This window comes from Mixophyes fleayi, chromosome 1 (assembly GCF_038048845.1).
Source record: "Mixophyes fleayi isolate aMixFle1 chromosome 1, aMixFle1.hap1, whole genome shotgun sequence".
NCBI classification, from domain to species: Eukaryota; Metazoa; Chordata; class Amphibia; order Anura; family Limnodynastidae; genus Mixophyes; species Mixophyes fleayi.
In genome coordinates this window covers 251,756,267-251,780,906 of record NC_134402.1, presented here as the reverse complement: position 1 = coordinate 251,780,906, position 24,640 = coordinate 251,756,267, and positions in this window count along the sequence as shown.

Here is a 24,640-nt window from a genome sequence, read left to right as displayed (position 1 = left end):
AAGCTAAATGATCCTGTCACACAATAATGTTGGTCAAGGGGTAGTTGTATAACAGGTGGTAATAGGGTAATGTAGTGAGGTTAAGAGGGTGGTTGAGGAATATTATAAGCTTGTCTGAAGAGGTGGGTTTTCAGAGAATGCTTGAAAGCTTGTAGACCAGAGGAGAGTCTTATTGTGCGAGGGAGAGAATTCCATAGAGTGGGTGCAGCCTGGAAAAAGTCCTGTAATCGGGAATGGGAGGATGTAATGAGTGTGGATGAGAGACGCATATCTTGTGCAAAACGGAGTTGCCGTGTTGGGAGATATTTTGTGACAAGAGAGGAGATGTATGTTGGTGCAGCTTTGTTGATGGCCTTGTAGGTTATTAAGTTAATAAGTTAATAAGTTAGTAAGTTAGTAATACCATGCTTGGTATTTGAACTCATGACGCCATTTTTATGAGACAGAAGTGCTAACCACTAAGGTACCTGTGCGGATTGTGATTGGCATATATTTTTGCATAATAACTAAGAGAACTATTATCTTGCTCTTATATCAGTTGCACACATGGGGCCTGATTCATTAAGGTACTTAAATTAAGAAGTTTCTTATTTAAGTCTCCTGGACAAAACCATGTAACAATGCAAGGGGTGAAAATTAGTTTTCTGTTTTGCACATAAGTTAAATACTGACTGTTTTTTCATGTAGCACACAAATATGAACTTTAAATTTCAGTGTACAAATAAGCTATCAAGTATTTGTGTGCTACATGAAAAAACAGTCAGTATTTAACTTATGTGCAAAACAGAAAACTAATTTTCACCCCTTGCATTGTAACATGGTTTTGTCCAGGAGACTTAAATAAGAAACTTCTTAATTTAAGTACCTTAATGAATCAGGCCCATGCTGTATTATTGTGCTTCTCACTCTAGTCTATAGAATTTATTTATGTTTCCAAATGAATATTGCCTTAGTGGTTAGCCAATCCACCTTCCGATAATGGATTCATGAGTTTGATTCCTGACTCATGCCCTTTGCGCTTTTCTATGTATCGCTTATGGAAGAGTAGACTAAGCATTTTTTAACACAAGTGATAGAAATTTAAAAAATACATTAATTACTTTTTATTTTAATATGCATGTTCATTTATGCTAGTGAATTATTATGAGATTAACCTGCATTAAACCTTCTTAGTTGCAATCAAACTTTTTACACAAACTTTCATTAAGAAGTTGTGTTAATTTAGTTCATTAAAAACAAAACAAAATAATTTGTCCAAGGTTCTATAAACTTGTATGTGTTAAAACGAATAATTAGGTTACAACTGTGCTGCCTAATACAGTCCCGATTGTGTTTAAACATTTGGTAAACAAACCTTTAGCACCTCCCACAACTGTTGTTACGTAGCACACTAGTTTCTTATCTTTAAATAAGGAGCAGAAGTTGTGATGCATATTTTAAGATGAGCTTAAGATTCGATGTAGCTTATATGCCGTGCTTTTCAACTTTCCATTTCTTATTGAATTGAGAATTTCTTATCTCCCCATTTGTTCTTAAAATACTCATCGCAACTTAAGCACAAGATCCGATCGCTAATGAATCAGGCCCATAATCACTACATACAACGTGATGCATCCTAGCATTATTAAACACATCACTGTTACGCTGTCTGTTTTTAGAGCCGGAGGTTCAGCGGCTGTCAAAAGTTTAAAAACAGATAGATGTTAAAAAAAAAAAAAAGCGTGTGATCCCCCCGTCCGAGCACTATTAACCCTAGTGCTGCCAGCCTACTGCTAGTTATGTGGAAATCGGGAAAAAATTTGCGTGGGGTTCCCCCAATTTTCACATAACCAGCACTAGGCAAATCAGCCAGGGTGGTTTAAACATTTGACAGCTGCCAGACCTCTGGCTCTATAGACAGTGTAACAATGACGTGTTTAGTAATCACTCAGCTAGGACACACAGGGAGAGTTTGCTAAACATGGGAGTGTTTGAAATCTCAGCAAATCGCTAGAGATGACCAGCGATTTTGAAGATCTGCAGACCCGGGGACTAAAATCATGGGTTATCACCCAAGATTTACCGCGTTTTTTAAACGATACAAAAATCGGACCTTGATACATTTACCCCAGATTTTTATTCCGAAGGGCACTTTTAGTAGAAGGATTCTAACTTTTCCAATCTAAACAAGTTTTGCCATAATCATAGGTTGTGGCATTTGCATATGGGATTTCTGATAACCTGGGAAAAAACAATTTGACAGATAAATATTTTTATGCTGCCAAGGGATCATATTCTTTTAATGTTTCTGTGACAAGGGATACCTCAAACTTTGTCGGAGCAGCACCTACACTTTATTATCATTATTAATGTTATTATTGTATATTTGTAAGGCATCACAGTGCTCCACAGCGCTGTACAGTTGGGAAAACAGTACATACATAAAACATACAAGGTAGACAAAAGAAATGTAGACATGAAAACAAAGAATAGGAAGGACACTGCTCATTAGAAAGCTCACATTCCAAGTGTAAGAGCGTACAGCTGAACCAAGAGGAGTAAATCTGGTTCAGAGTGAAGATTGGGACAGTTGTGAGGGTGCATTAATGTAAATAATGTCATCGGGGATAAGGTCACCTCTAAATAAGAGCTGTGCTTTTGAAGAGCGTCTAAAGATTTGAAGGTTGTGAGAAAGTCTGATTGAGCTTGGTAGGGGATTTCATAAGTGGGGAGCAGCACAGATGAAGACTTGTAGGCAGGAGTGAGAGGTGGTTACCAGAGACGAGCCAAGACGAAGGTCAGACATACATATAAAAGGGCAGGAGGGAGAGTATTTTGATATGACATTTTAGATGTATTCAGGGGCAGTGTTGTTGAGGGCTTTGTAGGTAAGGGCAAGTAATTTGAATTTGATTTTGGAGGACACAGGGAGCCAGAGTAGGGATATGCAAAGTTGTGCAGCAGATGTGGCGCGGTGAGAGAAAATCATTATTGCAGCAGCATATAGGATGGATTGAAGTGTGGCTATATGGGTGTCAGGAATGCCAGAAAGCAGGAGGTTGCAATAGTCAAGAGGATGAGAGAATGGATAAGAGTTTTGATAGCATATTAAGTAAGAAATGGCATTTTCTAGTAATGTGGAGTCAATAGGATTGGGGGAGATTCTGGATGTGTGGAATAAAGCAGAGGCTGAAGTCAAGTGTGACGCCAAGGCAGTTGGCTTGGGAGACTGAGGAAATTGTGGTGTTATTGACAGTGAAGGAGATTTGAGGGCAGGTGGAGTCTCTGGCAGGAGGGAAGATAATAAGCTCTGTTTTGGACTTGTTAAGCTTTAGGTAGCAGTGGGACATTCATGTGGAGATAGCAGAAAAACACTTGGGGCTAGATTTACTAAGCTGCGGGTTTGAAAAAGTGGGGATGTTGCCTATAGCAACCAATCAGATTCTAGCTTTCATTTATTTAGTACCTTCTACAAAATGATAGCTAGAATCTGATTGGTTGCTATAGGCAACATCCCCACTTTTTCAAACCCGCAGCTTAGTAAATCTAGCCCTAGGTTACACAAGAAAGTACAGAAGGAGAGAAGTCAGGGGAAGAGATATAGATTTAGATGTCATCAGCATAGAGAGGCCGAATGACCAAATTAGTGCCCCAAGAGAAAAGGTATATAATAAAAAATAAATAAAGGGCCAAGAACAGAGGCTTGTGGGACCTCAACAGATAATGGAAGTGAAGATGAGGATGTGCCAGAGGTAGAAACACTAAAGGAGCGGTTTGATAGGTAGGAAGTGAAGCAGGAAAATACTTTGTCATGAGGGCAAATGGAGTGAAGGGTGTGCAGGGTGTGCAGGAGAAAAGGGTGATCAACAGTGTCAAAAGCAGCAGAGAGGTCAGGAGAATGAGTATGGAGAAACGACCTTTAGATTTTGCAGTAAGTAGATCATTGATCACTTTTGTGAGAGCAGTTTCAGCGGACTGTTGGGTCTGAAAGTCTGATTGCAAAGAGTTTAGAATGGAATGAAAGTAGAGAAATTGAGACAGTCATTTGTACACTAATCACTCAAATAGCTTGGAAGGAAAGGGGAGGAGAGATGCTTTCTTTAGAATTGATGAGATGAGCACTGTGACAGACCCGGGCTTTATATTGAGAATATCGTGCCAACCCGGTCTGTCCTCAGTGGGCTAATTGAACAACCATGGCCCACTCTGTTATTAAATGCCGCCTGGTGGCCAGATCTGTTATTGCTGTGGTGTCCAGAAAGGGAGGGGGGAGGCAGCTCACAGGAAGTGTGAATCAGCTTGGACCCTGTGACATCAAAAAGTAGTGGAAGGGGTTAAAAAGAGGAGGGTCAGGACCTTGTCTAAAATCAGGAGCGGGTCTCTCCCTGTTTGCTAACTATTGTTCTAGCAACTCTGCAACACAGTCCGAATGGCACCATCACCGCAGGGGGGAGACAACTGATGTCATGCACTATTTCCACCCCTGTTCAGGGCCGGATTAACCCGAGGTCTAACTGGGCTATAGCCCAGGGGCCTCGGGCATCCAGGGGGCCCTTCAAAGTCCTCAGCAGCATTATTGATCGGTCCGGGGGCGCCCCCAGCCCGATCAATGCTGCTGAGCACTGTCACTGTAGTCCTCCGTCCCCGGCGCTCAGTAATCTGCTTACTGAGGAGATCTCGCGAGTGAACTCTCGCGAGATCTCCTCAGTAAGGAGCTTACAGCGCGCCAGGGACAGAGGACTACAGTGACAGGTAAGCGTTTGGGGGGGAGCCCTCACGGGGTACGGGGGGGCGGCGGGTGGCTCACATTGGGGGCCTCACGGGGGAATGGAGGCGCCCTTAGCCCAGGGGCCTCCATTCCCTTAATCGGCCCTGCCCCTGTTACCACCCAAACACCACCAATCACAAGAGGACAATGAGTGGGGGCTTGACCCAGGGAGGTGGCCAGGATCAGAGGTCTTGTGAGAAGGGACAAAAAGGAGCTGTCTGAGGGAGGGGGTTGTTGTTGGTGAATCTTGAGACAGCGAGGACTTGGACTGTTTGAGAGTAACCGTATTCTCGCAGGGCCTTAAAGGAATGCTTGAGGCAGGAGCTTCTTGACAGAGATCGGAGAGTGTACCTCTAGGACTGATTCTGTTACCATTCCATCGGGAGACACTCGCAGATTCTGGGAAATTGGTGAGCCTACATCGGTAGGGAGACTAATAACCAGGGTCCCACCAAGCTGGTGGAGAGTTGGCTGGGATCAGCAAGATACACAGACCCAACTTAAGGATCAGAAACCCTGGCCCACTTGGATTGTCAGCTGTGGATTTTATTACCAGGAGTTTGGGCCTACTAGGACTCTGTGCTTGGAGGTAACCTGCTGGGGACTTTGTTGGGGAGTTTTTACTTGCACTGGTGATTTTTTGACACTTGATATATTTGGCGGGGGAACAAGTTTCTCCTTGGGGAGGACTGTTGTATTTTACTGAGTGTGTGCACTTTGTTTAATAAAAGGGATTATTATTTCTTTCCTGTCTCCTTACCTGTGTGACCTGTGAACCAAGAGGACTGGGTATCTAGAGAGCTTTGGTGTCCTCACAAGCACGTTTAAAAGAGGATGAAAATGTGACAGTGGAGAGAGACAGGCTGAAGAGGTGACATAAAGGTGAGCTTGCAGTGGAGGAGAGGGAGCGGAGAAATTGGGAGGGAATGGGGTGAAGGGGACAGGTTGTAAGGTGAGATGATGAGATGAGTGCAGTGACTTTATTTTCAGTACTTGAGAGAATGAATTAAAGGTGAATTGGGGAGTATAGGTAAAAATGGGAAGAGTGGGTGGAGTGAGTGGGATTTGACATGAGGAAATATCTTGTCGAATGGTGTCAATTTTGTCTTTGACATGAGGAAATATCTTGTCGAATGGTGTCAATTTTGTCTTTAAAAGATGTGGCAAAATCATGGGCTGTGAGGAAGGAAGGGGGAGAAGGTGCAGGTGGGCAGAGAACTGAGTTGAAGGTGGCAAAGAGGCGACATGTGTCCAGACTGGGTGGATTTTAGAGATTTAAAGAATGTTTGGTTGGCAATTGAAAGGGCACTGGTGTACAATTAAAAAGGATGAATTGATAGTGGTTGATTGATCGGGATACTAACAAGATTTCCTGCAGTAGCACTCTGCAGTGTGAGAGCACTCTTGCAGGTAGCGGATTTGTTTGGTGTGCAATGGTTGGGGTTTGGATTGTCATAGAATAAATGTGGTTGCTGGGGCTGCATTGGCTAGGGCTGAAGTTAGTGTTGTGTTATAGAAAGAGGCAGTCTGATTAGGACAGGATAATGCAGCCATTGTGAAAAAAGTTGTTTTAGGGAAAATGAGAAATGGATTGGTTTAAGAGTACTTAGGTTTTGTTGTGTACGTGTGGATTTGGGGGAAGGGCATGAGGTAAGGTGAGGCTCAAGGAAAGGAGGTTGTGGTCCGAGAGTGGAAGGCTAAAGTTGAGTAACTAGAGAGCAGTAGCTGGAGAAGACAGGTTCAAGGGAGTGCCCATCAAAGTGGGTGGTAGATGAGGTCCATTGGGTTAGACCAAAGGAGGAAGTAAGTGAATGAAGATTAGTGACAGAAGAGACAGCGGGATTATGAATGGGAATATTGAAATTGCCTAGTATGAGAGTAGGCAGGTCAAAGAATATGAAAAAAGTGAGCCAGGCTGGAAAGTTGTCAAGGAATTGGGAAGCTGGACCTGGGGGGCAATAATTGACAGCAACACAAAGGTGGAGAGGAGAAAATAGACGGATCGTGTGGACTTCAAAGGAGGAGAATGAGAGGGAGGGTTCAGAGGGTATAATTTGGAAGGTGCAGCTTCGAAAAAGTAGAAGGTCTAATCCCCCACCTTGTCTGTTTCTGTATCTAGGAGTGTGGCTGAGGGAGAGTCCCCCATAGGAGCGAGCTGAAAGGAACGTAGAGCCAGAGGAGGCGAGCCAAGTTTCTGTAATGGCAAGGAGGTTTAGGGATTTAGAAATGAATAGATCATGGATAACTTTAACAGTACTAGGCAGTGCTAAGAGGGTCTTTGTTTTTTTGGGGGGGTGGGGTTGCCAGAAGTCAATGCCTGCCAGAGGCCCTAATGCTGGTAAAAGAGTGGTAGTGAACATAATAATTCAGCATATGCTGAGGTTGGTGACATTGAGAAGTCAACAATTTTGTAGTGAAGTCCCATTTTGAAGATCCTAAAGATGGATGGAAGTACTCACTTTTGCATGGACTTTTGCAAGTTTCCACATTTGGGTCTTGAATCATTAAGAAACGCAAATGTTGATGCGTGCCGTATTTTGCGTTAAATCACTTTGCTCATGGCCAGAAGCTGGCATATAGTTTATATGCCTGTGAATGCAGCAATATCCAATTCATCTTTGAGCGTAAGCGACCCTTATGACAGCCTACAATTTCATGGCAGAATGGGGAGGGGAATGGGCGAATGCAAATAGTCAATGTACAGCAAGGGTATGCCAAGCCCGACCACACGCAGCAGCGTTCAATTCAAGATTTGGGTATCTAAGATACATGTTTTTCTGTCATACCACTTGCACCAGCTACTGGTCAGGTGTAAGTGCCAATTGATAGTGATGACAGATGAGTATGCATGCTAGAACATGTGTCTGCAATTAGGAGCAACTATAAAAATGAATTTTATGTACAGTTGACTTTAAGAACATCATGATAGATGTATTGCATGGAGAATTTAAAAAAAACATCAAACAGCAATATGATGATAATTGTTTTAGGTTAAAGTCATTGAATACTTTTTTTTGTGTGTATTCTGCTGGGAATTTATATTCCACATATGTATTCATATCCTGCAGTGTATTGTGTCTGTTAAAGTAAGCGTACCTAGACCTGTAATTTGTGGAAAGGGGTCCTGAGACTACTGAAAGTCTGCTTTGTCAGGACATGGGTAAATCACCTGCAGACTGATGGCCTTGAGATGTGGTTTAATTGTATGTACATTAATTGTTCTTGTCTTTGCTGTCCTGAGAGGCTTCTGTCTTCAACCCACTTTTTGCCTTTATATGACAAAAAGTCTCAGATATATTTGACCTTTTGAGAGATTCATTGGAAAAGCAACTCTTTAAAGATGAGAATATTCTATAGTATATTTTCATGTGCAACTGTCAGGATTTGGTCAGTCTAAAGAATGTGCAACATACACAAGTGCAGTTGTATCACTGTAATGCTTTAACGCCTTGGAGAAAAGTCCTGTTGCTATTACTCGCACACTGTGCCACCAGTCTTCACCAGAAACCCCCACAAGAAAGTTTGGGCTCTGCTGCAAGGTGATTTCTAGGTTCCAAGCCTTCTCCCAGGTTTCAGGCATGACAGGTTTGTACAGACAAAAAAACAGGGATACTCTGCACTCTCCAAACACATAATTAATGCTGTACTAAATACTGTTCTATATTAAAAACAGGGAATGTAAGTTCCACATATTGCAATATATGTTAAGCTGACCAACTCACGCCAAAGTCTTCCCAATCTGGTCAGTCCTAACATGATCAAATGCTATGCTATTTATCTAGGCTTAAGGCTTACCTGCACACAGCTTTTAAAGGCAAGTCTTTCTCAAGCACTAGCAGCCATGGGAGACCTGGGACTCACCTGACACAAGTTGGAATTAATTAATGTAAAGAATGGGGTGCAAGAGTGATGGGACTTACATTGTATAAACAAAAACAGACATAGATCCTCTGCACTCACCATGTACAGACTGGGGTGCAAGAGGGGGTTGCCCACATTGTATAGACAAAAAAACAGGGATACACTGCACTCTCCAAACATATAATTAATGCTGTACTAAATACTGTTCTATATTAAAAACAGGGAATGTTAGTTACACATATTGCAATATATGTTAAGCTGACCAACTCACGCCAAAGTCTTCCCAAAGTCTTCCAATTAATTCCAACTTGTGTCAGGTGAGCCCCAGGTCTCCCATGGCTGCTAGTGCTTGGGAAAGACTTGCCTTTAAAAGCTGTGTGCAGGTAAGCCTTAAGCCCAGATAAATAGCATAGCATTTGATCATGTTAGGACTGACCAGATCTATGTCTGTTTCTGTTTATGACAGGTTTGTATACCAGGAGCCAACAGGAAATCAGAACAAGCCAGTTTGAAAAACAAACAGGCTGGTGACACTATACAAAATTAGCAGGCAAAAAGAAGGATCAGAACAATCCATGGTCACGGTCACAAGCAACGGTTCAGGGTTAGGAAGCAAGTCAATGAACAAGTACACAGGACATCCACAGGTGAAATATTGCAAGGAATGCTGGAGCAAAGAAGACCTATTTTTCTGTCACCATAGTGTGCTCAGAGTCTACTTTATATATCCTATAAGTTTTGAATTGGGCGAGTAGAAGTCACATTACCGCAGTTACAAAAAAGGATGCAGTTCTGCTTGCCTGCCACTAGCAAAGAAGAAGGCTGGGATGCCAGGACCCACTGAAAGGGAAGTGTGCTGGACCTGGTAAGAGAGTCCAGGAAGCTAGGGCTGACATGTGACACAGACAGCACAGAAATTGCACATGTTGGTAATGCTAGCTTGCCCACTCAGTTAGCTCCCTTTCACAAACTAAGAAAACATTAGTAATACAGTAAACATAACATAATAAATAACAGTTCAAAGATTTTGGCACCCTTGGTATTTGTGTATTATACGTGACCCTGACCACTGATGAGGAGTGAAATTTAGTGACATAGCCCCTTGAATTATATATTTTTAGATAACAGTTCCTTGCAGGCATCCAAGTTAAAAAAAACCTATGCAGTCTGTGCAGGGGCTGTGAAAAAGGGTGCTTAAAGTTCTAATAGTGGATAGGGCAATTTCCCAATCTGCATAGAAGTAGGAAATAATAGCATTCCCCTAGTTAAGATGGGTCTATATCAGCAGCTCACTTTCTGGAAATAGTAAGTATGTAGTCATGCCAACTCAGGTTTAGTTGGGCTCCTGGATTCTCCAAACCCTAGGTATGATGAAAGATTTCTGGACTCTGGAGCTGGATATACCCTGGACTTAGGTGCTGAATACATCTGACTGCAGTGAAAGGTAACAGCTGAGGCTTCTTCCACTTTAACACCTTAAGAGCCATTAGGCTGCTGATGAGATCAACTCAGTCCATCTTGCCTAATATATCTTCCTGAAGTTGCATTCATTTTCAACCACAGCAGTTCACCCCTCCATCATCACTCGGCACTTCCCAATGCTTGATATCTTTTGCAAGCCATGCCCGAGCTTCAGGCTAGAATGAGTGTCTTAAATGTACCTGTCTAACCGACATAGCCAGCTGCTATCTTTACTGCATCAACTACATGCAGAAAGTTTGATGGGATGGAAAAGTCTTCCATCCTCTCCAGAAGGGATAGCTCTCTGGCATGTAACAGTAACCTGCCAATTTCTTTAAACTTCTGATGAATGTACTTGTGTGTGCCAACATCTGAACTGATCCGGTTGAAGAGATGCTGCCCTATCTGCATGATGAATCTGTCATTTTTCACTGTAATTAATAGTTCATCTGGGGTAATGTCACTCAAGAGCTTCCAAAAGCCACCACTTATATCAGGTGGCACAGGCTAAGCATGAAGCCTTCGGCAAGCATCACTGTGTTTGGAAGTTTGCATGGAAACAGAACGTTGTGTCCTATCCTTAACACCTCAAAGTTGTGGGCAAGGTTGCCTCTAAGAAGTGCAAATCGCACGTACCTATCTATCGAGTACTTAGGAAATTTCATGGCCCTAACTGTTTCAGTCTCAATACAGTGAACACACTGGATATGCCGGGCTATTTTTGAGAGGGCCTTCTCACAGTAAAGGCAGTACTGCTTTTTGTTATACACCCTGTTGTCATAACTTGTTTTGGAAAGTGTTTGGACAGAAACCGCATCATCTTTTTGGTCTTCTGCGTTCAAAACAATGCTGCCATCAAGTCGAGAATCAATGTACATACAACATGCCTTTGTGCCTTCACATTGTTCTACTACCCTGCAATGAAGCATCACTGCTTTTATTGCTGGTATCTGAACAACTCTCCTCTGAATGGTTAGGGACATACTCCTCTCCACTGCTCTCCAGGTTATAGTAGAAGCCACCACTGGGCTGTGTAAAAAGGGGCAGGAAAGCTGCAATCTCCATCACTTCCGAAGTTGCACACACGTTGCCCCGTTCACCTCAGAAAAACACACACTTTGGGTCCAACAAAAGTGTTTTGTGGGATATTGCCAGAGTTTGATGCTGAGTATATTAGCAAGGTCGTCTGCATGGGCAAGTTTTGCGGGGAGCTCATTTTTTGTCCCTACTACAACCAAGGTCCACGCAGAGATGGTGTGTAAAGAGGTCAATGCCCCAAAAAGTATAAAAATACATGTACACATACATATACATACATACATACATACTTGTTCTTATTACATAGTGAGGACCTGTGTCTGGATCATGCGTCATAGGGAAACCCTTTCATAATACCTTATCAATAAGACAATCAAATTAGTATGTGTAGGAGCTGTTGGTAACTACAGTCATCATTCGAGATTTGAAATTTGCCCTGCAAACAAACATTGACATTTCAGTGCCTTGTGGAGACAGTTTCATGTATTTCACTTATCTAGGGACATCTTTCAACATGTACACCGACACCTAGCCATGGCTAGTCAAACAGATTATACCCACTACTTTATGGTAAATTGTTAGCAACTTTATATTGATTCAAATATTTGTATATCTATTTAGAGCTGTTATCTGGTTCTTTATATAGTATTCCACAGCTAACCAGTTTTGAGCTTTCAGTGCACATGGTTCAACCATGCTGCATGCGACACAATCATGCTTTCCGGGCACCCTGCATATCTGAATAAACTTCATCAGATAGAACTTTACAGGTTTGGCCTCCTCTCTGTCCCAGATTTTTTTCTTCATTTCTTTATTACCTTAAAGAAAGGAAAATTGACCATTACATATGAATCTGAAAAACACAGAGAAAACAAAGTGCTTTAAGTAACAAAATATTTTGCTATTCCAACCTTTGGAAGCCTTGATTGTGCTTTAGTCCTGTGTTGCCAGATTACATCATCTCCATTGTGAAAGAAAAGTGTTGACACAACAAATAACTGCTTGTCTCTTTGGTTCCAGTTATTGCTCATCCTCAGACTCATCACCTTGTAGCTGAATTTGTTCTAAGTAAATAAATATAAATTACAGATTTAAAAGGTAAAAATCAAATCCATATATGGACATAATATTTTAAACCACTATTTGAATCAATGTTAATCTTCACAGAATTCTTGCCTTTGATATCAGCCTGTCAGTGGGTAATGTTTTCGGTGCACGCTAATGTTGTCCAAGAAGGTTTGCCAATTGATTCAATTCTGTGTCAGTTGAGTACATGATTTCAAAGATTAGTGGAAGACAGTGTATATGGATATTTAGCTCCACATTCCTGGGCAAAAAGACGTATACAATCAGAACCTCTGAAATGTTGCAAAGCAGCTGGTTTTGCAAATATGTAGACATTTCCAGTGATCACTGCACATTCTTCATGCTTCTCTGCAAGAAGTTCCATTGAACTTTGGATTGCTGTTTTTAGCATGACTGGAACTTTCCTACCTTGAGTTCCGTGCATGTCAATTTTTGTGAAGTGGTGGCAGAGTTTATTCTCAAGCTCAGGAAGCACTAGAGCAACATCTTCGTGAAGATCTGAACTATCTCTAAAAAAGAATAAGTTAACAACATCTTGGAAACTTTTCCTAATTTTCCTTGAATAAGATCAACTCCGCTAGTGTGATCTTTGCAAGCAATAACTAGTTTTTAGGTGAAGGCTCAGTGCTTAAATTGCTACGGTACTACTGATATTTGTCATATAGATACAACAGAATTTTTTCACTTCAATGAAAGGAAAGAGCTGAGGTATGTTCCATTTTAACTAATTCAGAGTTGTTAAGAGAGCAGATGATATCAGCTCATTCTCTTTTTTCTTATAGACCTTCGAGCAATCATTTCCACTACAGCAGTGCAGCCCTCCATAATTGCTTGGCATTCCACAATGCTCAAAAACTACTGCAAGCCATGACCAACTTTCAGTGCCAACGAGGGAGTCTTGAATTTACTGGTTTCATTGTAGTAGACAGTTACAAGCTTCACAGCATTTACTACAAGCAAAAAGTTTGATGGAATTAAGTCTTCCATTTTCTCCAAAGGGGTAACTCTTCTGGCCTGTAACGGTAGTCTTCCCATTTCTTAAAATTTGCTGATGGATGTACTCATATTTATCAACATCTGATTCAACCCACTTATAAAGTTGCTGTCCCATCTGTATTTTGCATCTGTTATTTTTAATGTTGAATGAAATTTCATCTTGTCTCATGTCATTCAAAAGCTTCCTAAGACTACTGTTAAAGCCAGATAAAACAGGTTCAGCAAAGACACATAGAGACTGCACTGTGTTTTTGCCAAGTTTGTATTTGATGCACTCTAGGTTAAGTTTATATTTCTTCAGGTGTCACCACAGGTATATTCTTGCAAACATATTCATATTCTTTGGCAAGTGACAGTGCATGACACAGTGAATGAAACCTTCAGGAACTGCATCTTTTTTTCTTGTTTGCATGAAATTAGAACTCTGCATCTTGTCCTGATTACCATAGAATTGTGTGCAAAGATGTTCATATTGTATATGCCATTCTTCTCCTTATGATGAACTTGCTCAATATACTGGACTATTTTTGAGACAGGTGTGCTACATTATAGGCATCACTGCTTTTTGAATTCATATTGTTTTTTGGAAAGTGTTTGGACAGACACTACATCAGATTTCTGCATTTAAAACATTGTTGCTATCAGGTAGAGAATCCTTGAATGTGGAACAAGACTCTGGGCTAGATTTACTAAGAATCGAGTTTGGTGGCGGTTTGAAACTGCAACCCACCATAGGCGGTTTAGTGGTCCAAACCGCCGCATTTACTATAGGGCGGTGTGAGGCTTCAATTTAAAATGAATGGTGATGGATGGCGGATTGAAAAAGCTTTTGACCAAACATCTTTCAGTTTGGATGAAACCCCCATCAAAACTGCCATCCAAAAGACAGGACAGGAGAGTTTTAATACCTGCTTCAGAATGGCTTGATATCTTAAACATGCTGTTTGAACTATTTGACATTCAAAACATAAGAGAATTGAAATTTAAATTATTTTGGCAATCATTATTTATTGACTAAGGGGCAAAATAAATTTAATATTAACTTATGAGGGGGGAAAAAATCATTATATTTAAGGTATACAATTATTTATTTATAATATTATTCAGACAATATGTAATGACAAATTGTGCAACATAAATAATTATATCCACCATTAACAATCGGTTAATAATATTATATATTCACATTTTCCACATAATATAATGCTAAAATAGTGTCCCCTTAAATAACATTTTTTTAAAAAATCCCTCATAAGTTAATATTAAATTAATTTTGTCCATTAACCAATAAATAATTAATATGTCAATGGTGCTTTCTCTTATGCTCTGAATAGTAAAATAGCTCAATCATCATACAGTTTGAGCAATCTCGCCATTTATAACAACCTCTTTAATTTTGCCCATTTGAATGGCTGTTTTGCATCGGTTTTAAAAACCCCAGCTTAGTAAATCGGGAAGTTTGTATGTTCATCATTGTTAAAATTGGGATGGCGGTGTGTAAAGTGGTGGTTTTCAAAAATGTAATTTCTGGCTGTTTTAACGGCAGTTTGGGGTTTAGTAAATCCGATGGTTTCAACCCCGCCCCCCAAAAAAACAATAAGCGGTGGTTTGCGCAAACCACCCTTTAGTAGATCTAGCCCTCTGTGTTTTTATTTTTGTACAACTTTCCTGCAATGGTATGTCATCACTGCTGTTGTTACAGTCTGAACTAATTTCCTCTAAAGGGTCAGGGACATACTTGTCTTCATAAATATCTAGGGTTTGAGGAAAGCAATATGTCTAGCATGCAGCATTAAGGCTACTTTGCTGGATAATTGGTACTTAATTGGTACCACATTGTGCATTGTATATAATTAGGGTGCAATAACTAAGCAGTGCACATAATCATCATCACCATTTACTTATATAGCCCCACTAATTCAGCAGCGCTGTACAGAGAACTCACTCACATCAGTCCCTGCCCCATTGGGTCTTACAGTCTAAATTCCCTAACACATATACACACAGACAGACACACAGACTAGGGTCAATTTGTTAGCAGCCAATTAACCTGCTGGTATGTTTTTTGGAGTGTGGGAGGAAACAGGAGCAACCGGAGGAAACCCACGCAAACACGGGGAGAACATACAAACTCCACACAGATAAGGCCATGGTCGAGAATCAAACTCATGACCCCAGTGCTATAAGGCAGAAGTGCTAACCACTTAGCCACCGTGCTGCCCCAGCACATCATATTAGGTTAAAGTTAAGCTTGTAAATATGTTCATTATAGGTTATAAGTAACTGTCACAATGTTCATTGTTTCATTGTTGCTTTTGTGACAACTTGTCAAAAGTGTTTCAATTGTCCCAGGTGTGTTTCAATGTATACAATTAAGTGGTTATTATTGAGGAGTTAGAAAAATGTCATGTCACATGGATATGCTCAGCTGGACAGTTAGCTAGTCCAGTGTTCTATTCAGTCCATGATTCTATTAAGCAGTTAATGGAAGTAAAATCCGTTGGTTTGTCTGTTAAGCTCTTGCCACTGCTATGTTGTCCTAAAAATCACCTGTTGTCAATAAAGTTACATTGTAACTGCCTCCGATGACGCTGAGTGATTGAAATGTACCCACACATCCTCACACAGGCTATATTCGGAGCTGCCACCAACTTCATTGAAGATATTCATATTTAGCTTTAAAAAAAATACCAAAAATATTAAACAGACATTACCGCTATTCATACCCAAGTTTTCCTACCTTGCTTTTACTCACATGATTGCAGCACCTTCCCCCCTCCTGTTTGCACTGAATGTCAGGCATGACGTCATGTCGTCACGCCCGACATTCAGTGAGGAGCGGCGCACAGAATAGAGAAGAAAGAAAAGAGAAAAGAAAAGAGAGAAGAAAAGAAAATAAAGATGAAAGAAGGCAATACAGAGGTAAGTAAAAGAGTGGAGGAACGCTGAGAGGCACATGGGAAAGAAGAAAGGGGAGAGAGATATAAGGCACAGGAGGATGAAGAAAGGGGGGGATACAAGGCACAAGGGGATGAAAAAAGGGGAGGAGAGCTAAAAGGCACAGGGGGGTGAAGAAAGAGGGGGAGAGATAAAAGGCACAGGTGGATGAACAAAGGGTGGGAGAGATAAAAGGCACAGGGGGGTGAAGAAGGGGGGGGGAGAGATAAAAGGCACAGGGGATGAAGAAAGGAGGGAGAGATACAAGGCACAAGGGGTTGAAAAAAAGGGAGGAGAGCTAAAAGGCACAGGGGGGTGAAGAAATGGGGGGAAGAGATAAAAGGCACAGGGGGTTGAAGAAAGGGGGGGAGAGATAAAAAGCAAAGGGGGATGAAGAAAGGGTGGGAGAGATAAAAGACACAGGGGGGTGAAGAAGGGGGAGAGAGATAAAAGGCACAGGGGGAGGAAGAAGGGAGGGAGAGATACAAGGCACAGGGGGATGAAGAAGGGGGAGATAAAAGGCACAGGGGAATGAAGAAAGGGGTGGATACAGGGCACAAGGGGTAGAAAAAAGGAGAGGAGAGCTAAAAGGCACAGGAGGAGGAAGAAATGGGGGGAAGAGATAAAAGGCACAGGGGGTTGAAAAAATGGGGGGAGAGATAAAAGGCACAGGGGGATGAAGAAAGGGTGGGAGAGATAAAAGGCACAGGGGGTGAAGAATTGGGAGAGAGATAAAAGGCACAGGGGATGAAGAAAGAGGGGAGAGAAACAAGGTACAGGGTGATGAAGAAGTGGGGGGGGAGATAAAAGGCACAGGGGGATGAAGAAGGGGAGAGAGATACAAGGGACAGCGGGATGAAGAAAGGGGGGGAGATAAAAGGCATGGGGGGGTGAAGAAGGGGGAGAGAGATAAAAGGCACAGGGGGAAGAAGAAAAGGGGGGAGAGATGCAAGGCACAGGGGGGTGAAGAAAGGGGGAAGAGATAAAAGGCACAGGGGGATGAAGAAAGGGGGGGATAAAAGGCACAGGGGATGAAGAAAGGGGGGAGATCTACAAGGCACAGGGTGATGAAGAAGGGAGGGAGAGATACAAGGCACAGAAAAATGAAGAAAGGGAGGAGGGATAAAAGGCATAGGGGGATAAAGAAAGGGGTGAGCAACATGGCGCAGGGTGATGAAGAGGGGCAAAAGCAGCATGGCAGAGTGTGAAGAGGGCCAAAAGCAGCATAGCAGAGTGTGATGAAGGGGGAAAAGTAGCATGGAGGGCACAGTGCGATCATAAGGGGGAATAGCGTGGTGATGATGAAGGGGTACTTTAATGTGTGTGTGTTGCCACATGGAGCTTTTGGCAATGGCATGTGTGTGAGGTAGATGGTGGCTAATTAATTGGTGCTATTTTGTTTGCGGGGTAATGGTGGGGCAATGTAATAGTGTAAACTATTAATTTGAGATGGGGTGCTTTTGGTGGCTATTGAATGTGGGGGTCAGTTTGGGGAGAATGAGGTCTCTTTATTAAATGTGACTATGAATTTAATGGCAGTGGTAGTTGCAGGAAATAGATATATTTAAGAAATGTAAATACTATTAATATATTAATTATTGCTGGGGCTGTATGTAGGAAGGAAAATAGGTTTATTTATTAAATGGGAATACTATTATTTTAATGATGGGGCTGGAGTAAGGCCTAATTTTTGGGTGCTATATTGATTTAACAGTGGTGCTGGGTGGAGTTTTCTAAATTTCATGTACCCATTTTTTTTTCCAGATAGGGCCCCCAACATTCCAGGATTCAGACAAGCCACAACTGATCTAAAGCCACAAGTGGTGACAATTACAAGACAGGTAGGAGAGAGCAGGACAGTCTGCCAACTGTCCTGAATTTGGTGGAATTTGGTGGGTGTCCCGCTTAGTCAGGATTTGGGCTGACTGCAAGCACCGTTAGAGGTATGTCCTACTTCACATTGTACTGCTTGTGAAGGCAGAACTGTGTGCACCTAACAGTATTGCCTGTGTATTTGTTGAACATGTGTCTATTAACCATATTACTTCATAGGAGCCCCACTGTCTTAAGTGCCTAGGGCCCCCAAGCCTTAATCCAGCTCTGGTTAGCAGGAGGCATCTGATAGTTGCTCCCAATCCCTGAACAGGACACAGCCTCATGAGATTTATTAATCTTGTGAGACTAAGAACTTCCCTGCTCACTCTACAGGAAGTTCCCACCCTGATGGATGTCAGCAGCATCAGAAGCATAGATAAGTCCAGTGGACTGGGGTGGTGTAATGTGTTTCTGGGGTGGGAGATGGCGTGATGTGGATGGGGAGGGCCTGATAAATGTAATGTTTTATTATAATGTATGTATCAATGCCCCATGTTGACCACGCCCCCAATGTGGCCACGTCCTTGGCAGCACCGCTGCTGCGCAGCAGCACACAGGTTTTTCCTGCTCATCAACAGAGATGGGCCTGTATGCTTCAAATGGCAAGGCTGATTTTTAGTCCCAGTCCGGCCCTGGTCCTTTTCAACCTCACTTGGTCCCTCGGAATCTACAGTTCACCTAATGGAAGAAAAATAATAATTTTAAAATCATGTATCATAACATCCTACTTTTACATCATATAAGTAGATTTCATTACATACATTAGTAATTTCACATGTGAAATCTATATTATTGTATATTATTTCTGTATATTTATGTGTGTGTATATGTGGGATCATTTATAAAAATAATTACACCAAATGATTTGACAATTTACACAAAGTGTAAACTTAATAGGATTGACCTGCTCTGTAATGTCCTTACAAATGCAGTGCTTCGCAGGGGAGAGTAGATGGTAGTTTGTATGGTGCATTCTCTCCACCAGAATCTTCACCTCTCTCTAAGCAACATTGGGCTGCCTATGCTTAGAGGAGGATTGACTTTACCCAGCCAACTCTTCTACAAGTGATACATTTTACTAAATGCTTTTACCATATAGAACCAAACTCACCTTTAAAATTCAATATGGCGGCTCAATCACAAAATGGTAAGGCACAATGATTGCCTCTCCAGCTTTACATACTGTCTGCAGAGGGTAATGTTCCGCCATTTATTATGTATAAACACCCAGGCTTTGGAACGCTCCAAATTGCCTTGGTACTACACACTATTGTGATTGAATGACAGGTATTCCATTAGGGACAGGTCAAATGAAATACACCACTTTCATGAGGTATAGAAGCAATATGCAACTTATATACCTACACCCACACATGGCCTGAGAACCAATCACTGAGGAGAATTTTGAAAAGTCTCATTCACTTGTAAACATGCGGGTTGCTAGTTTCTCCAGGATGGAGCTAAGGACCCACAACCCATTCAAGGCCTGATCAACCAATCAGGGTGCGCAGAGCCTCCATCATTTATTTATTTTTTTCCTTTTATTTTTTTAATCAGGCTATCCGTGGCAGCCTGGCATCATCAGGCTGCGAGATTAGCATATCTCACGAGATTTGACAAAGCATTATCCACCCCTGCACTCACAGGCAGCTAACAGCAACTGGATTTGCTGCTAGGCTACATGTCTTGTAGAGTAGGAAGACTGCTGTGACTGAGGTAAATGAGTCTGTGGGGGGTGAATGGCTGCAGAGGAGGCTGTAAGGAAAATGACTCCAGTGGAGGGGGGGGGGAGGGGTAAAGAAAATAGCTTCAGAGGGTAAGGTAAGGAAAATGACTGCAAGGAAGAGGATTGGATGCAGGGGGAGATGAGGAAAATGGCTCCTGGGTGGGAGTTAAGGAACATGACTGCATTGGGGGAGAATGACTGTAAGGACCATAGTAAGGAAGGAAAATGGCTGCAGGGGTGGGGTGTGGATGCAGGTAGGGAGATAAGGAACATGACTGCAGGAATGGGGGTGGCTGCACGGAGGGAGGTAAGGAAAATGGCTGCAGAGGGGTAATGGCTGCATTGAGGGAGGTAAGGAAAATGGCTGTAGGGGGTGGCTGCAGGGGGAGGTAAGGAAAATAGCTACAGGGATGTGAATGACTGCAGCGGGAGGTAAGGAAAATAGCTGCAGGGGTAAAGGTAATTGGCTGCATGGGGGTGGCTGCAGTGGGCAAGGTAAAGAAAATGGCTGCTGGTTTGGAATGGTTGCAGGGGAGGAGATAATGAAAATTGTCTTGCGGGGGGCAAGGTTCTGCAAGGGAGGTAAGGAAAATAGCTGCATGGGGAAAAGTAAGAAAAATTGTTGCAGGGGGCGGCTTTAGTGTGTGAGGTAAGGAAAATAGCTGCAGGGTGGAGGTAAGGAACATGGCTGTGGGGGTGATGACTGCATTGAGGAGGAAAGGAAAATGGCTGCATGGAGGAGGTAAGGAAAATGGCTCTAGTGGGGCAAATAATGAAAATGGCTGCAAGGGGGCAGGTAATGAAAATGGCTGTAGGTGGGTAGGTAATGAAAATGTTTGCAATGGGAGAGAGGTAATACAAATGTCTGCAGGTGGGAGAATGGCTTCAGGGGGAGGTAAAGAAAATGACTGCGGGGGGGATGGCTGCAGAGAGGGGTTGAGGTAATCAAAACAGCTACGGTATGAGAAGGTAATGAAAATAACTACGGGTGGGGGCGATAATGAAAATGGCTGGAGGTTATGAAATAGCTGAAAGTGTATTTAAAAATTAGAGCAGCTTGGGGGGTGCGTGTATTTTTTTGTGATTACATGGATGGTCTCCATGGTCTCTGCATTCACTAGATTGCTAAATACTAGTCTGATGGCGCTGGTAGATGTTTGTATTTGATTATCGCTCTTTTACCATAATTGTTCATTTATTGCCTATATGCCTGTGCTATGGGGTAGATTTATCTGCCCATAATGGAGTATTGAGTTTGAACTAAAAAGTCTAATAATTCATAGTTCATTAATATTTTGGATTATAATACAATTTTTGCATATTTTTAAAACAGGACCACAATTTTCCAGAAGCCAGCTAGAGGGCAACAAATCTGCAAGAACAAGCAAGAGAGAAGAGTATGAACAGATAAAAGAGAAGGGCACATTCTTTCCAAATTTAAATGCTGGAGAATACTCCTGAATATTCATAGATGTTATTACATAGCATATATTCATATATGCTATGTAATAGTTATGTTTCAGTATTAATATTGATTGCATTCACTTTAGAATACTGAAGTTTAAGATATTTTTCTATCTTAGAGAGAGGGATAAAAGGTAATCAAATACTAATGTGTCATAACTTTTTCAACAGAAAGCTGCCGCCACCTACAGGAATAGCCAGGGAGTAGACCTAGGAGGAATCATGGGAGGAACCCCAAGAGTAGCCCAAGAGGAATCATGGGAAGAATCCTTGGAGGGACCTCTGGTGATTGTAGAAGAGCCTCAGGAAGAACCCCAAGAGGAGCCCGAGCTTTAGAAGGTATGGAACCCATCCCAAGGCCCTGTAGAATAATGTAAGCACAAAGGTCTAGGCATCAGAAATCATTTCTTTACTAAATCTGAATTTGCCTAGGCCTAGACAATTATTGCTATTCTACAGCTGCACAACTTAATTGGCCTAATAAATATTTACCCTTAAATAAAGCAACCCCACACAATATATCTGCATATGCCTCCAAACTGCAGTTCTCTGGCTAGTACTGTATTCACACTAAGATGAAGCTTGCAGAGAATTTCACTAAATATAGAAACTCTGAACTCTGCAGAGCTAGAAAAATATGGGACCAATTTACACCCACAAAACAAAGATATGTTTCTAAAATGTCATAATGTTGTGATCTTAAAATGTTATACTTTCTTTTCTTTTTCCAGGTGCAGAAGAAATACCATCCCTGCATGTATTATTAGAAAAAAATTAAAAAAGACAAACAATACAATATTTTCAGTTAATAAAAATATATAATTTCTAATTTTGTTATGCTATTTACATATTTTAAATATGTATTTTTTATTGTTGATAAAAAAAGTCTGTTCTTTAATAAAACATTTTATTTTTTCAAAGTATATATGTAATAATAAGAAATATTTGTTAATAAGGTATGTCATAAAGGGTGTTTTGTTATCATGGATTAGTGCAGGTTGATGGGATAATTTATTGAAAGGGTTAATATGATTTAATTGTCATGAAACATGAGGATTTAGGAGTAATAATCTGAATGAGGATAATTAAGGAAGTGCACACATGTTCGTTCATCTGTGAATTAAAAAAGTAAATACAGGTGTAGTGCAAAAAGGTGCAGTTGCTACCAAATCAATAGATGAGCAAATAAAAACACAATGACACATAGATGCAATTTTACATCTTGTAACTCACTTACTACTGTATTCATCTCCGAACGAATTACTCAGGTGCGCTTGTGTTTAAATACGGGCATAAGAGCTTCTAAGATACGTGAGTGTTTTTAAATGCAAGTTGCATTCACAGATTATTCAGGCCTTCTATGTTTTGGGGTATTTGACTATTTTTAGGTTGGAGTGCAGTTTCATATTTTTATTTACATCTAATTGCATATTTCACTGAGAATTAGTAGTGTTATTGTATATTTTTAGTTTAAATGCTGTTAAGCACCAGCCTTGCTCAAAAGCATTTAACATCTGGTCAAGCCCCCTCCATGTACTGGCCACACCTTCTCAAGTGACGCCATGCTGCATGCTATTTGGTGGGCTTCTAACATTGGTTACTCCAGTGGGCCCTTCAAGGCCCAGTCTGACACTGGTTGCAGCCAATTTTATTCAAAAAAGAATTTCAGTTATTTTGAGCAATCTTACTATGACAGCCCCTAGGAATGCTGCTTAGCAAAGTACTTCAGAGGCAATAATTTGGAATAGCATGAGTTATAGATTAAGAAAAACAACAACCAGTTGACCTAATAGTTTTAAGATCAATATTCATGTTTTAATAGATTCGTAATCTGAGGTTCCTAACAAACCTGAAACGGTCCCAGTGTTATAATGCATAGCAGTTTATTTCAGAGAAAGGTATTCAAAATGATTCTTATCCCTTTCTTTAAATGATCTTGGCTCTCCTAGCTCTTAACCATGGTCTATGACTACATGATCTTTTACTACAATTAATCCCATGGCTGTCTGCTTACAACAGCTTTCTAACAATGGACACCGAGGAGTGTGGCAACCATGGCCATAAATCCTATGGCATCTTTATGTGCGTATGGAAATTATATTTATTCAAATGAAAACAAATTGCTAATTATTGCAGATTTTTACTTCTATTAAAAAAATGCTTATAGTGTTTAACCATGTTTTTCTTACAGCCAAGTAAATTAACGTTAAATATTTAAATTATCTTGCTGAGCACATACTCAGAAGTTCATTTTATAAAATGCAATGCAGTTTACTTTTAGTATTAAACCATAAATCAATTCCTCTATTTTTAGGAGGTTGTATTGTGGTTGCCCTTATGGTCTGGGGTGGATTAATAGCTATCATTTTCAAATGCACATTTTGTAGTTATCAACAATCATGTTTATAGCATAGAAATATGTTTTGATTTTATTTCAGAACTTTCACAGTGAGTTGAATAATAGAGGTTTTATTTTTTACTACAACAGTTAACTTCAATTTAATAATTTCAGATATATATATTACATTTTGTTCTTCTCTTCGAACAGCTGAGGTTATTGAACAGAGTGTCAAATATAATTATGAAGGATAGCACCCCATTCTATCAAAGAAAATTCATTTATCTCTAAAATGATTCACAATCCCTTTGCTTGCTAGCTAATAATAAAATAAAGAAAATATGTAATACATTGCAAAGAAAATATTGCAAACACAGTTAAGCAATAATTATTTTTTTCCCTCATAAATTCTAGTGTACGTTGTTGTTAAAGAATAGGTGAAATGCAACTTGAAATGTTATTTTCTCATAGATCGTAACTTGTAATATTTTAAATATGTAAAGGTCAGGGTGCTGATCCCCTACTGTAATTATTTTAAGCTCAGTGATGACCATATGTAACCATTCTTGGACATTGCAATGGCGGGAATGTGTTTCAAATGTTGACCAAAACTCCACTCAATTGACTGGGGTTCTGCTCAGCAAATCAAAAGTGCTTAGAATACAGATTCACACTAAATAACACATACTTTCTATTCTTACATGAACTTATTTTTTTAACCTCTGGTAAAACATTATGCATTTAATGGAACAAGCAAACAAAATAATGACATATACAAACACAAGCGAAACACAAAAAATTATTTTGATTTGCGCACTTGCTTATTCCCTAGCCCAATATTCCCTGTATTGCTTCATTTGGGCTGCAGGTATTACATGGTCAGCAGGGTTAACATGTACCACAGGAGCTGGAGGGGAAACAGGTGTCTAGGGGCAGGAGGGGCAATCTGTGCCACAGGGACTGCAGGGGTAACAGGTACAATAGGGCAGAAGGGAAAACAGGTACAAAAGGGGCATACTGTTAAACAGGTACCACATAACAGGAGAGGCAATAAGTACCACAGGGTCAGGAAGGGTAACAGGTGCCACCGGGATAGGAGGGTAAACAGGTG